Source organism: Bactrocera dorsalis, chromosome 3 (genome assembly GCF_023373825.1).
Source record: "Bactrocera dorsalis isolate Fly_Bdor chromosome 3, ASM2337382v1, whole genome shotgun sequence".
Lineage (NCBI taxonomy): Eukaryota > Metazoa > Arthropoda > Insecta > Diptera > Tephritidae > Bactrocera > Bactrocera dorsalis.
Window position 1 is genome coordinate 68,605,016 of NC_064305.1, and position 14,843 is coordinate 68,619,858.

Below are 14,843 nucleotides of genomic sequence, written 5' to 3' on the forward strand. Positions count from 1 at the left end.
TAATTTTCAGAATTATTTCATCAAACGAGCATGAATTCATGTTATTTTAAATGACAGGCCTGAGTTTCTTTTCATTAGAGACAGTGGTGGTTTGAGGGCATTCGGATCCATGACTCTTCCGAATCAGAGAGTTCCAGTGATGCATATATAACCTAAATACTCTTCGAATGAAGGCCAACAAATGATTTTGAACTCCAAACATTTTAAATGCATATAGTACTCAGAAGTTAGACCTCGTTTTTGGAGATTACTTTAGCATTGTGATTTTCTTTTTATTACAATGTCTGTACAAAGGAAGAAATAAGTAATCTGTAAGTGTCCTTGAAATAGAAAATTATTTACGACGGATATATATAGTATTTCAACTTAGTTCGGGAAAAATGTAATTTTTAAGGCGGTTAACTTCGAACTTAACGAACTATATCTCTTCGAGATTTTTTCTTTTTTCTTTAAACGGGCCGATTGCCTCACAAGCCAAGACGATGTTGTAGATTTTAGAATTTTGAATAAGATCAAAATGGCTGATGGCTTATCGGGTTACTCGTTTTGTTTAAGAGATTATTCTGAAGACGTCAATTGCATTGTCATAAAAAAAGTCTTCTAGTTGTTGTTGTAGCGGTAAAATTCAGCCGAGTTGACAGTCCCTGAATGGATAGAAAAATTCGGATTCGTTCCGGTTACGTAGGCCCGACTGTCGTGTGAGTGGAAGCCTCTTTGTCTGAAACCTCGCTTGGTATTAAAAGACTCGAAAAGGTCTTTCTCGATCTTGAGGAAGCTTTTGGTTCAGCAATAGTCTCAGGAAGCCTCCCGATAGGAAGTCTACTTGTTGTTGTTGTAGCGGCAGAATTCTGCCGAGTTGACAGTCCTTGATCGGATAAAAAAATCTGGATCCGTTCTGGTGACGTAGACCTTGACGGAGCTTTTGGTAATGCTCGACGTGAGCTTGCACAGCCGTATTAGTCTTGCATAGAGCAAAAGTTTTCCAAGCTATAAGGCCGATCCAATTCCTTACCTGTTTTAAATCTGATATGTTTACGTAAAATCGATGGAATTAATAGTATACTATAATATTTCTCATTCTAACTAAGGCGTAACGAACTTCGGAAAAGAAGTGATCGCAAGAAGTGATCGTTTTTATTTCGTAGTTCTTCTATAAGAACACATTATAGAACAAGTATTATAAATAGCTCAGCGTTTTCGATACTAATGTACCAAATCTCCAGATCTCTAGTTTCTTTACGTGTATTTCCTTTCCACTGCTGGTTTCGTCTTCAAGCCTTGTTTCTTAAGGGTTTTCTGAGAATTGTTATTTATATTTGCTTAAGGTCGTCTCAGTTCAGTCGATTGAGCTGCTCATAACTCAAAAATTTATGAAAGGAAACGCTTTTTATTAACGGTTTGCCATCGTGATTGGAAGAGTCCTAAGGCATCTTACACCAAACCATTGATTGCACGGAGTCGGTTTAAGATTTGCGGGTGAAAATTCATCAAACAACAATACAATCCATCAAGGCAGAAGCTGTGTATGGCATTGAGTTCTTTTGCGACGCGCACGCTCACCATTTGCATTTTATTTTCAAGCCTGACAAAGGTTCATTTTTTGGGACGACAAACGTCAAAACTGTCAGATAATGTATGCGTTCAATTATGAGGAAATTTCGTCTAAGAGTAGATGGTGGGAAAACGAAAAAGAACAATGTGAAAATGTGTCTGAATGTATGTATGTAATTCATTAAGGTAAACGTGGTCCATGGCGTAGCTGTGCCGAGGGCCAATGAAAATGCGGGTATCCACAGCAGCAAGCTCGTAAACTTTATGAAAAAATCATGCATGCACGCGCTTTAATGGGCTTACACACACACCGATACATACGAGTATATGAATATGCTATATATATGTATATGGTATATGTGCTGTACATAGATATTCACATATATACCTTGGAAAATTAATGCTGCTTTGAGTGGCCGACTTCACGTAGGCGTCCACTGACAGCCAAATTTGTTGTATGGGGTCGAATAGACAAGGCACCAAGGCACCACCGAAACAAACAGAAAAAAATCAGAAACATCAATAAAAAAAAAACATGTTTGCGAAGCGGTCTTAACCAAAGACCCATAGAAGCTGACAAGAAATTAAGGGAAATTTATTGACGACAACTGTCGGCCATAATCATCTAGCTGGTGTTATTGGTGCCTTAGTTGTTGTAGTATAACATTTTCATTTTGTTGTTGCTACTGTGCTACACACGCATACACAAAAGTAGCGGAAGTGTTGGCAAAACGTGCGGAGGAAGAGTGAAAAAAGTCAAGACAAACTGAAACTTTTACTTTTGGTCCACTCCCGAGACGAGTGTGGCGCGCCGACACCTTCGCTCCGGAGCCGGAAAACAAACTACAGTGGCAGACAAGAAGTATACACACATGTACGTGTATATGTATGTGTGTGTTACATGCACCTACACTTAAGTGCTACCAACAATCTCGATGCCTGGCAGTTTTTTGTCGGTGTGGGAGGTTGCTACTGGATATATCAAAACCATGGCAACTCCGGGCACACAGCACACTAGCCATGCCAGCCAGTTCTGCACCATGCAACGCTCTCGCTACATATTCATAACAATAACTCCCGCACCTCCCGCACAGCTGTAAACTGTATAGACGCTGCGTGGCTGTTATAAGTAACTCGGTGGCTTGTGTGGCCGTTTGGCCGTTTGGGGTCCATCACACTCTCAGTCAGTCGGATGTCAGAGTGTGCGTGAAGCATGTAATTTGCCATCCAACAAAAGTGTCAGTATGTGGCAAGAATTATGATGGGGGACGGTGCTCAAGATGAGTCCACGACACGCTATGTGCGTATGTGTGCCGATGCGTTGGCGTGGGTGCTGTCTTGGATGCCACTACTGTAGGTGGGGTGCTGGTGCGGCATTACAGATAAATGCAATGAGGCGAAAAGTTGCCAGCAGTGGGTGCAAGCGTTCTTTTGTAGAGAGCTGAAGCAGTAGGTGTGCGCTATGCTTGTGTGGTATTATTTTCCTCGGACTTTTTATACGCCAAAAGATGATACCTGAGAAACCATTTGTCTTGGTTACCAGTTGGTAGTGTAGGACCGGACAATATTGATAGATTTGAGCGGTGTTATCGAAACTTACGTGTAGCGGTAAAAGGGTTCCTTCGTGGTAGCCTTTCAGTAACCGGATTGCATTAGCTCATCAATGTTAAGACCGCAGCCTATTTTATTTTACATCGAAAGCCTATTTCTCTAGAACTTTTCACTTTATTTCAATAAGAAGCAACGCCACTCCTCAAAAGAAAAATGTTGAACCTAAACACGTTTATATCTATCTCTAGGAACCTCTTAAATCTTATGTGAGTTTTATGACTATGAGAAACTGAAATGGTCCCTATATGTATATCTAACAGAACTTGTCGGACAGCGTGAAAAAGTTCCATGTTTGGCATTTGCCTGAAAATATGAAAATATTAGGTCGGTTAAAGTGATAAAATGAAAAGAAGCATTGCAAACATAAAGGCTCAAGAAGCTTAATCATTAGTATTATACTGAAAAGAATTAAAAAAGTTTAGTCCTGAAACTACTTTTTTTTAAATTAATTCTGTAAAAATTATAAAATAAATAAGTCATAGTTTGTAGAAAAAGTCGAATGATATGATATCACAGTATCCTGGCGGACATTCGACCGGTGAGAAACGTGAAATTATCTGTTCACCGAAGTGTTCTCTCAATAAATCCATTGATTGATGCGATGTGTGAGAAGTGGCGGCCGTCTTCTTGAAACCAAATGTTGCCGAGATCACAAGCTTCAATTCAGGCATGCAATGGTCGGTTATGAAAGTGCGATAACGGTCGTCATTACCGGTCACGTTCTCATTGGCATTATTATTTTAAGAAATATTAACCAATTACTCCACCAGCCCACAAACCACACCAAAAATTGTTTTTTTCTGGATGAAATGAGAGCTCTTGAATCTCTTCAGCTTGCTTTTCGTCCCAAAGGCGGCAATTGTACCATACCCATTGAGCAAGAAGTAGGTTTCATAGCTGAACAAAAATTGACTTGAAAACGTCGGATCTTCTTGGAACTTGTTAAAGTGCCATAGAGCGAAGCGATGTCGCTTGGGTAGGTCGAGGGCTTTAGTTCTTCCACAAGCTGTACCTTGTATGCTTTTAATTTAAGATTTGGAGATAAAATACACGTCAGTGCGAGTTGCTGCGAACGGCGCCGAATCGTCTCTTCACGGTCTTCGTGTACACTCTTAGCCTCGACTGCTATAATTTCTTCACTGTACGTGGTCTATTCAGTAGAATATTATCCGATAATGAATTCTGGGTCTCAAGATGGGTGATGGTATAGCGAATATTAAGTTCAGTGTGCCGATTATATTGACCATAAGTTGAGCGAAGTGCTCGTAACACATTCTTTACAGAACGTGAATTTTCGTAATAAAGTTGAACGATTTGTAAACGTTGTTCCATGATGAAATGACCATCAAAATTAACAAAAACTTGAGAGCTTGACACGACTCACACGTGATCTATCAAAAAAAAAAAATATAGGGTATTGAAAAAAGTATACTCGGATCACCCCTTAGTACCTATCTGCCATACTAACTTCATGTTCAAAATCAGTTTCTTCTATGAAAACTTGTTTATTTGTGAAGGATATTATAGTATTATAACTTTGGTTTAATCCCATTTAACTTCTTTCTTAGTTTTTGATGTTTAAAATTAAAATTTATAAAAATTATATTAAAACGAATATAATTGTTTTGTACTTTCAGTTTTTTCGCGCGATATAAGCACCGCATGTGGAAGACACGACGCCGGCGTCGCGTACATTGATTGCCATACACAGAGTTGCTTATACAGACAACGTTTTAGTCATTCGCTAGTTCATCACAATTGAGAGCAATAACTCTCAAGCGGTATTAATTAAATTGTTGCCATAAATTGAGGATTCGCAAGCCATAAAAGCAATCCTGGCGAAAAATAGAAAAAAGTGATTAATTTTGTAACCTCCAGTGGCTGTACATAGATATTAAAAAGGCATTGAAATAAGTAAACAGAGGAATACTACGACTTACTATTTTTAAGCGGAGAAAGTGTGGTGAGTTTAAGATTTTTTTTTCAAAATATTTTTTTTTTTTGAAAATAATTTTTTTTTTGAAAATAATTTTTTTTTTTATAATTTTTTTTTTTAAATAATTTTTTTTTTAAATAATTTTTTTTTGAAAATAATTTTTATTTGAACACATTTTAATTTGAAATAATTTGATTTGAAAAATTATTAATTTTTTTAAATTGATTTTTATTTGAAAAATATTTTTAAAACAATTTATTGTAAAGATTATTTATTTAAAAAATTATTCAATCGTATTTTTTCAAAAAAATTATTAAGATGTTTTTTTTGAAAAATTATTTGAATTTGTTTAAAAATTGTTATTTCCTTTTTGTAAAATTATTTAAATTTTTTTTTGAAAATTTTTATTTTTTTTTAATGTTTTTGATTTGAAAAATTATTATTTTTTCGAAAATTATTTTCATAACAATTTATTGTAAAGATTATAATTATAATAAAATTATTCAAAAGTAATTTTTTTTCGTAAAATTATTGTTAATAAACTCGATGTTTTTAATAAAACAAAAAAAAATATTTATAAATATTTGCAACACATTTCTATTATACGCTTTATACATTTTTCTTTTTATTTTTGTTGTTTTTGTGTGAAACATCAATTTTATTATTTGTATTCAATTTATGATCGCTTTAGCTAATTTATAGCACGTTCCTATATAAATGATTATTAATGCTTGTATGGATTTGCTTCGATTATGCACTTGTGTGTATATTTTTTAATTAACGTCTGCCCATTTCCTGTCTGTCCTCTGCTTGATTAGTTGTTTTTGTAGTTGGATCGCGCCACTGTCAAGAAATTTCCCTGCTACAAAGTATATGTGTATATATGTGCATTTGTATTATGGCAATGTGCAACAATTTAAGTTGACTTTCTGTACATACAGTGGGCTAAACCCGAAAATTTATTTAAAAAGAATTATTCTTGAATCAATTTGTTTGGTAATCCTGAGGTACAGAATAGTTAAAAAAAACTAAGCATATGTATGAGTAAAATATTTTATAGAAAAGACACCCATAAAATCCTTGATGATCTTTCTTCAATTTAGTTTTTTTCGACGAAATGTGAGAGTGAATTTCTGAGACCCAGTGATCCGCTACTATTCGAGTTCGAATAAGAAAATGGAAAATGGGTCTTCTATATTTCCTCTACTTTGTTTTCTTGTAACGCCGGAAATCGGCCGAGTTGACAGTCTTTGTCCGGATAAAAATCCGTGTCCGTTCCGATTACGTAGTCTTGGGAATGGATATTCTCTACTTTCTTGACATGCTCTTAGCAGGGGTTGGTCAACGAACCGCTCCTGTGTGATCCTTTTGGGCTGAAGTAGAATGCTGAAGATCCACTAAACTATTTACCCTTAGCAAAGTACCTTTGCCGGGATCTTAAGACATATTTCGAGACATTGTCCAATAGACATTCATGCAGCTAAGCTAAAAATTCGGTCGGACGCAAATTATCACGGAATATAACGTGGAAATATCCAGACGCTTTCTTCTCCATTGTGTAGGCTTTGCAACACGGGAGTTGAAATATATAATACCAGCATTCATAACTATGGCGTACGGTGGAACGTTAGCCTTTTCAACAAATTTGTGTTTGAGGCTCTTTATGAACAATTTTATAGGAGTTCTAGGTACCAAAACGGACCGACGTTATAAGTTGTCCAAATGGGATCGCTATTGGGATCGACTATATAACCTACTTTCTTGAAATCAAAAGTCTATGTACAGATATATACCGAAAAGAGAAAAATTTTCGATTGTTTTTGCACAGTCATCCTTTGAACCTTACGGTAAGGTGATACATATAAACTTTGTGGGATCCTTAACCAAATCGCAAAGTCTGTTTGGAAGTTATTTAGTTCCGAAATACATCTCTAAGGTCCGGGTAAAGAAAATGTTCGGAGTTTGGAACAAACAAATCAATACAGACCTACACGGAGTTTGAATTTATTTGGAGTCCCAACATTTTTCAAAAACTAGTAATAGTTCCCAATATCTACCCGGCTTTATTAAGAACGGTGGGTTTGAACAACAAATAATATGATTACTTCTAAGATGTAGTCAGTCATTGTGCGCTGGTAAGAGCTTCGCAAGAGTGGAGAGAGTTTGCTCTTGGTTACGTCGCTCTATTGGATTAGAATTACTTATAGGAAAAAATCTCTAGGAAGAGCTGCTTTTTTTAAGGTCGAATACTAACCGTTTCTCGCGCGTTTCATAAGCCGTTTACACTGAAATGTGTTCCTATCGCAGAACTTCAATTAAGAGCTCGGATACCGTAAATCAAATCACGGTGAACCTTTAAGCTTAGAAGGAGAGACTTTCGAGACTGTAGGTACTTGGAATACTAATGGCGTTGATAGATCGAAAAGACTGCAGGAAACGTCTAGAGCAAGACACCAGGCGAACATTGGAGCATCTCTTGTTTCCTCTTCCTGTATTGGCAAGACTATTTCATCTGGTATCGCAATGGACTAAAATTGGTCTATGCGTCAATTATTGGCCTACCAGATTAACCTAACTTAATCTAAAGCGACTTACACCATTTACGGTCTCTTCACAACTATCTATCGCAGAAGTTAGTAATTGTTTGCGAGCCTCGCATCTTGACTTGGTTTGAGCTGGAAAATTGACAAGTCTCTGCCGGCCTTGTCGGAGAGAAATGTTGATACATAGCACCAAATGTGAAAGCGGAAGACTTTACTGAACTCAGTTCTCACATTTCATATTTCCTCAATGAAATTAGCATTTCAGCCCATTGTACGTTGTCGCTAACCTCGATCGGTGGCCGTATGCGCCGCACTCGGGCAGTGGCATTTCAACAACCCATCGACAGCAGTGCCGTTAAGTGCGTTCGATGTGTATATGAAAAATGTGCACTGGTTGCGTGGCCAACTGGCAACTGCCTCCAACCGCCAGACACGAGATTTAAGCGATGCAAGTGCCCAAGAATCTTTGCAACTACATCAGAGTCAGTATGTGTATGTGCGTGTGTCTACGCTCGGCAAGTATTCGCATGTAATCGAGGAACTCAAGTGCCAGCAGTGCCTTGCTTCGGCTGCCAAAGTGCCGTTAAGCCACCGAATAGCTGATCAGAAGTTCCTACAACCTGCCAGTACACCCTGCTGCACCCCTTGCACTAATGGGCGAGTACACGTATGTGTGTATGCGCGAGTGTGCAACACTCCCTTGGGTTGCCGGCTGCCTGTGCTCGTTTGGTCGTTCGTTGCAATTAAGCAGAAATACCGAAATCGGCGACACTCGAGTGACAGGTGCTGCCAAACTGCGTTAAATCAACAGACGACGCGGCGAATAACAACTGCAACAATAGTCACATTACAGCACAACAACAACGGGAATAACAACAACAGTGGCAGCGGCACGCAAACAACTTACACATGTCATTTTGGCGTCGCTGTGTTGTTGCTTTGTCCCTGTTGCACGTTGGCTGCACTCGCGAATGGGTCGCAGTCGCAGTCGCTGGTTGTTGTTTTTATTATTGCAGGCAGCTGTATGGGGCATGCTGTCGCCAACATACTTACGCGTGATTTCTTCCTTACTTTGTTGTTGTTTTTTTTTAATATTTTTTTACTTTCGTTTGTTGTATTTGGTTTTCGCATTTCTTTCTTCTTAACTTTGTAGGCGCCTTTGATCTGGGAAGAAAAGAAAGAAGTCTCTAAAGCAACAAATGCATTTTGGGAAATGGGCTACGTGGTGTCTCGAGGGTGAACTCACAAAGAAGGCGTCGTAAAGACTGGATGCGTTGGCTGAAGACGGCAGTATAAGCCGATTTCAAATGACTCGGTCGCAGAAGTCCAAATGTAAGTGAGTGAAGATCTGGGGCCATTTCAGAAAATCATAAAATAAAGATATCTAACGTGGTTCGATTTTAGAAGTTATGGAGATCTAAAAAATAGTGAATCCTTGCTTGAATTACTTACGTTTATTTGTTGAGTTTTTGGATACAAAGTTACCTACAAGTTTAAGTTTCTAGCTGTAGAAAGCAACTTTAGTTCACACCTAGCTTCTTAAAGAAAACGGCCTTACTAAGAATACTGTTCTTCCAAATAACTCCATAGATATGATCAACTTTCAAAACTATCTCCTCATACTTCAAAAGTCGATCTTCGGGGTGCCTAATAGAATTTTACAGATACTCTTTAAGCCCAAATGAGAAATTCTATTCAATTTTCATTTGGTCTTACTTGACGTCCTACATTTTATTAATACGTCAGCGCTATTTAAAACAACTTTTTCCGACATTTGGTTGATTGAAAAGGGAGGCACAGGAGCGTCAGACCACAGGTATTCGCACTTAGGCCACTATTAGGGCAATTGTGCTCACGGTTGGTAACCAAAATAAGCCTTATACAGCAACTCAGTGGATTTGGTTACAAAAACTCATTTTTTCCACCCCAGCTCTAAAGTGACAGCATTGGAAGCCATGGATTATATTCCATTTTATCCGACAGAAAGCTGGTAGAGGGCTGCTATATATATTTCTGGCCTAATAATGAAAATAGGAATATTTATCAACGAAGATGGTTTTACTGTTTTTCAAAATATTCTCCATCAAGATTTATACACTTTTGCATGCGCTCAAACAAATTTTCGAAGCACTTTTTCCATTCCGATTGAGACACCTCCAAAACATGGTTTTTGAATGCTTCAATAGCATCTTCTGGCGACGAAAATCGTTGACCACGCATTATTTTCTTGATGTGTGGGAATAAAAAGAAGTCATTGGATGCCAAGTCAGGACTGTACGGCGGATGACCCATCAATTCGACGTTTTGGCCGGTCAAAAAGGCGCTGGTTTGAGCCGATGTGTGAGAGCTCGCATTGTCATGGTGCACAATGATTCGCCTTCTCTTGTTCGTTTTTCGAATTTCTCCGAAGACTTCAGGCAAACATATGGTAGTGTACCACTCAGAATTGACCGTCCTACGTTGCTCAAGCGGAACAGTCGCCACATGATCAGTTTTGCCGAAAAAACAGGCGACCATTTGCTTTGAAGTGCTTCTTCCACGAACAACTTTCGTTGGATTTGGCTCGTCTTGGAAGACCCACACGGTCGATTGCTGTTTTGTTTCGGGCTCATACTCATAGATCCATGATTCGTCACCTGTGACGATCTTATAAACGTCTTTTGAAGCACCGCGATCGTATTTTTTCAGCATTTCTTTACACCATGCATGCCTCTATCTGAAGGTATGTTACATGACGATCTTGCATTATCAGTTCACGTACGGCATCGATGTTTTCTGGCACAACGGCTGTTTTTGGACGACCTTCACGGAATTCGTCTTTGAGCGAGCGTCGGCCACAATTGAATTCGTTGTACCAGTTTCTCATAGTGCTATAGGATGGTGCTTCATAGCCATACAAAGATTTTAGTTCATCGATGCACTCTTGTTGTGATAATCCACGTCGAAAGTTGTGAAAAATTATCGCACGAAAATGTTCACGAGTTAATTCCATTTTTTGGCCGAGATGAATTTCTTAATTCCCTGTAAATAAAACAATTCACGATTAAATGACAAAACGTTCTCAGTGATTTTATGCTAAAAAATGTGAAACTTTCCAATGGAAATGTCCGATTGCACCTGGCAACACTTAGTGTTGCCTAGGCCAGAAATATATATAGCAGCCGTAGAATTGTTAATGTTTCAGCGTTCCATCATCCGCTTCATGCTGTATTCCACCTTCCATTCTTCCAACCGACATTTGATTCAAATGAATCAAGGTCAGATCCAAAACGTTTCTCGCAAACATAGTGGGCCTTGAGACAAGTGGGTTAAATAACTCCGCTTACTTAGCAACCTTTGTCAGTCTCAGAAAAGTGTACTAGGTCTAAAGTATTGTAGTTAATACTATACAGCCTACTAAAATGATTATGTATGTGTTTTTGGAATAAATTTGACTTTCAAAGTATATTCTACTATTAGACTACCAAGCACTTGAAAAGTTCGTTTCTGAGTTTCAGCCTAAAACTTTATACCAAACTCTATGCTCCGATGAAGTTTATGAGAAGTAATTTCTCAACCGCAGCACTTGAAGTCATGCTGGAACTCACACTGCTGCATCTAGTGATCAAACAGGGAGCGAAATATAGAATGCTGTTCATGGCAGCACAGGGTTTTTGGCAAAAGGAAGAAAATGTCGTCTCAACAAATGAAGGCCCTTGAGGAATACACACCCACTGGCTCTTCATCCAAGAGACGGTGTTACGAAGAGGGTACACTTTACAAAGAAGTTTAGAGTTACTCTCGGCAAAAAGGCGAAATGGAATGATTCGCTTGGCCTCCTACTGAGGGGCAGCATTATCCAGTAGTACACTGAGTGCCCTTACCAGAAGGCATTGGAACTGGCAAACTAACCATACCAATGGGACGTTTTCGGAGCATCTTTCAAGCAGAAATATTTGCTATAAGTCAGTGTGCAGAATACAGCGCAACATTCGCAACCAGCGTATCGCTATACTTAGCGATAGCCAAGCGGCACTAAAGTCTAACTAAGCTATTGAGATCGAATCGCTTTTAGTGGAGGAGTGTATAGGCAGTTTGAACCGCCTATCAGTTTGCAACCCTGTACACCTGTTCTGGGTACTAGGGCATAAAGGGGTAGCCGGCAATGAGTTGGCCGACGAACTAGTCGTCCAGTGTGGTTGTTCCAGAAGCAATCTACGTTCAAAATGCTTAATTTTCTATCTATCTAACCAACACGGAAGGTCTGTGATTCTCTGAACAGTTTGACCAATATGCAGTACATATCCTTTATAATTTTGTCCTGCTTTTGGACTAGTTTTGAATCATTGATATTTCGAAAGCAATGTCCTACAGAGTCCTCCGGGAGTTTGCGGTTCTTTCCCTTCCCTGAAAGAAACCATGTTGGACAAATAGTAAAGCTGAATTTAAGCTCGATCTGTGTAGATCTTAGACTTATCAAACCATCAAACACTCAATGTGGTTTGTTACCTTCAGTCAACCATCCAGTGTTGTTTCGAGTAAGACTATGAAATTACACACACCTGAGTTTGTAATGGCGGCTGATTGAGCAGCATGTATTAAATGTATACCGCGAAGCAGGAGAAGCATCAATTTCAAAATCGCCATTAAATGTAGCATCTTCTTGCTGCGTAGGTATTGGCTCCGCTGTCTCTAATTCGTAAAATTTTTCGTGAATTTTAAAACATCAGTAATTGCCACACTACGGCGATGCACAAACTCATTTACGCACGCTGTATATCGACCCTCCCTCTCTACACCCCCACAATAACGAGTACTTTGCTAATTCTTTGTCTTCTTTTGCCAAAATATTATATTACAAAATTAACCGAACAACAAAAAGAAAATATGTAAAATCGATGAGTTGCCAAAGCGCGCAATGACGCAAGTGGCTGCTGCCAATGCGTCGAAGGCGGAAACTTCACAGTTTGGGGTAATTGAGTAAATAGTTGAGGGGGTAAACGACACGGAATGGCCAAACCAATTGGGTACGTCGAAAGCTTCTAGCGCTTATGATACTTGCACGTAATTACCAAAAATGGGAGTTTAATTAAAATTTAAATGATATTCGATCAAAAGCACAATAACAATAACAATTAATTACATAAAATCGCGGTAACATTGGTGGGATTATGAGTAAGTAAGGTTCATTAAAGAGTATTTGGTGTGGTTCGGAAAAAGAAATTTAAGTACTAAGTACTAGTATGTTGAGTAAATGGCGACTTTTAAACTTCTGGGATTACTCTTTTGGGTGGTCACGCCAGTTCTAAACCTCAAGTGCAGACAGGCCGCTAATCACTTATGTATGTAGTTGCCTTAAAGCTCATACAGTTTGTGGTTTGAACTTTTTTGATATTGATCTCTACCGCGGACAGCTTCAAAGACCTTGCAGCGAGCTGTTGCCGCGAATGCTCCAGGTGCCTTCTCAACTTTCTTCGTCATCGTCTATGTTTCTGCGTCGAATGGAATAATGCGAGACTTATTGAGCCTTATTTTTGTTCGTCGTGAGAGGATCTGCTTCCCAATAGCCTACAAATCTTAAAAAAGGGCCAGTTGGCAAGAGTTACTCTGCGTTTGATCAGCAAACTTAGATTATTAGGGGAATTTCTCAACAAGGGAAAAATCTTTGTGTGTGGCCTCCAGGTACTTTGTCTTGTCCTCTTCCACTACAAAACCAACCTCTTTCGGTACGTTTTCTAAGCTGGAAAAGGGGTTGTTAAGGCTTACGATGTAGGGCTTTTAGAGTGGACAGTGTCGCTGCGGTTAAGTTTAGCGGCACGTATCACTTTTTTCCAGCATTATATTGAAGAAGACACACGAGAGGGAATTATTCTGTCTAAAACCGCTTCTGATATCCAACGGCTTGATGAGGTCCTTTGCAATTTTGACGGAGCTAATTGTGCTCAACGTCATTCTGCATAACTGTATGAGTTTTGAATAGGCAGCTCCTGTCAATGCTGTCGAAAGCGACTTTGAAAGCGACAAAACATAGTAGATCAAATGTGTCCAGGATTTGACGTATTGTGGGAGATTTGCCAGGTATAAAGCCACACTAATAAGGTGCAATCAGTTTATTTATGTACAATGGGCTTAAGTCTTCCACACAAAAGTGTCGAAAAAACCGTATATGCAATGTTAAGAAGGTTTACCCCGTGATAATTAGTGCAGACTGTGGTATCTCCCTTTTTGCGGATAGGGCAGAGTACAACGTCCGGTGCGTTTAACGTGGGTACCTGCTGATGACAGCCTTAACCCACAGCGCTGGAAAGCACAGCGTATCAAATCAACGCGTTGATCACAGCACTGAAAATGCCAGGCATTTCTCACTACCAATTGACAGTGTGGAATGGACACACTAAACAACTGGGTAGGATTCGAGGCCAATCGAAAAGATGCGTTGTGTTTGGGTCCGGCCTCCGATTGCATATTCCATATTCAACTAACAAGGTGTTAGTTCTTCCCGCATTCGGATTTTAACCACAACCACCATGATACTCCTCGAGGAGCCAGTCTGCATGAGCAGCTTGGAGCGAACTTCAAGGGCTCCTGCTTCCCATGTTACCATATATAACTCTTAGGTTAGACCTCGTAGCCGAAACTAATATCCAATTAAACGCTTTCGCCGTCGAAAAAATTCATGAGTCCAGCTAATTACCATATGACCAAGATCTCTAATGTCCGAGTACATCGGGCATTCTGCAGTAACATGTACCTCATCCACGACCCGCGCCTCACATAAACTCCCCGATCTATCAGATAGGCACCTCTGATGCAAAAATGCATTCAGAGGCCACCCCGTAAGCAAAAAACCCAGACTCAGACAAAATCTTAAGTTTTTCATGTGTTTTCGGCCATAATTTCTGATGAAATTATCCGACCGAACACCTGCTAGTCAGTATCTCATGTTCTTCAGGATCATGTGTTTTTGCTGATCTCTTTTTTTGTTGAGAAGACTTGTTCTTCCATTCGAACTGACCGACCAATCTTAACGCCTTGTATGGAAAACTTTATTTGCGGAAATATCCTCATGAAATTCGGAAAACTAACTTTCTTGTATGAATTTGACAGCCGTCGTCATTAGTTTGTGAAAATTGAAGCAAAAACTTGGCTTGTTTAAGAGTTTCTAGACATTGCTCCTGTATCATCAACCATCAAGGATTGGTGCTGGACGCTGTTTCGCCATG

The 14,843-nt window shown here is 39.2% G+C and overlaps 1 protein-coding gene across 17 annotated transcripts in view; it reads left to right on the plus strand.

Moving 5' to 3' along the window:
• Nucleotides 1-14,843, plus strand: part of LOC105228884 (myocyte-specific enhancer factor 2) — a 231,304-nt gene that overhangs the window by 97,389 nt on the left and 119,072 nt on the right. For all 17 annotated transcript variants that reach the window (XM_049453190.1, XM_049453180.1, XM_049453186.1 and 14 more), the window contains one exon: nucleotides 4,800-5,125. The gene's annotated coding sequence lies outside the window, so the exon portion shown is untranslated. The remainder of the gene's footprint in view (nucleotides 1-4,799; nucleotides 5,126-14,843) is intronic.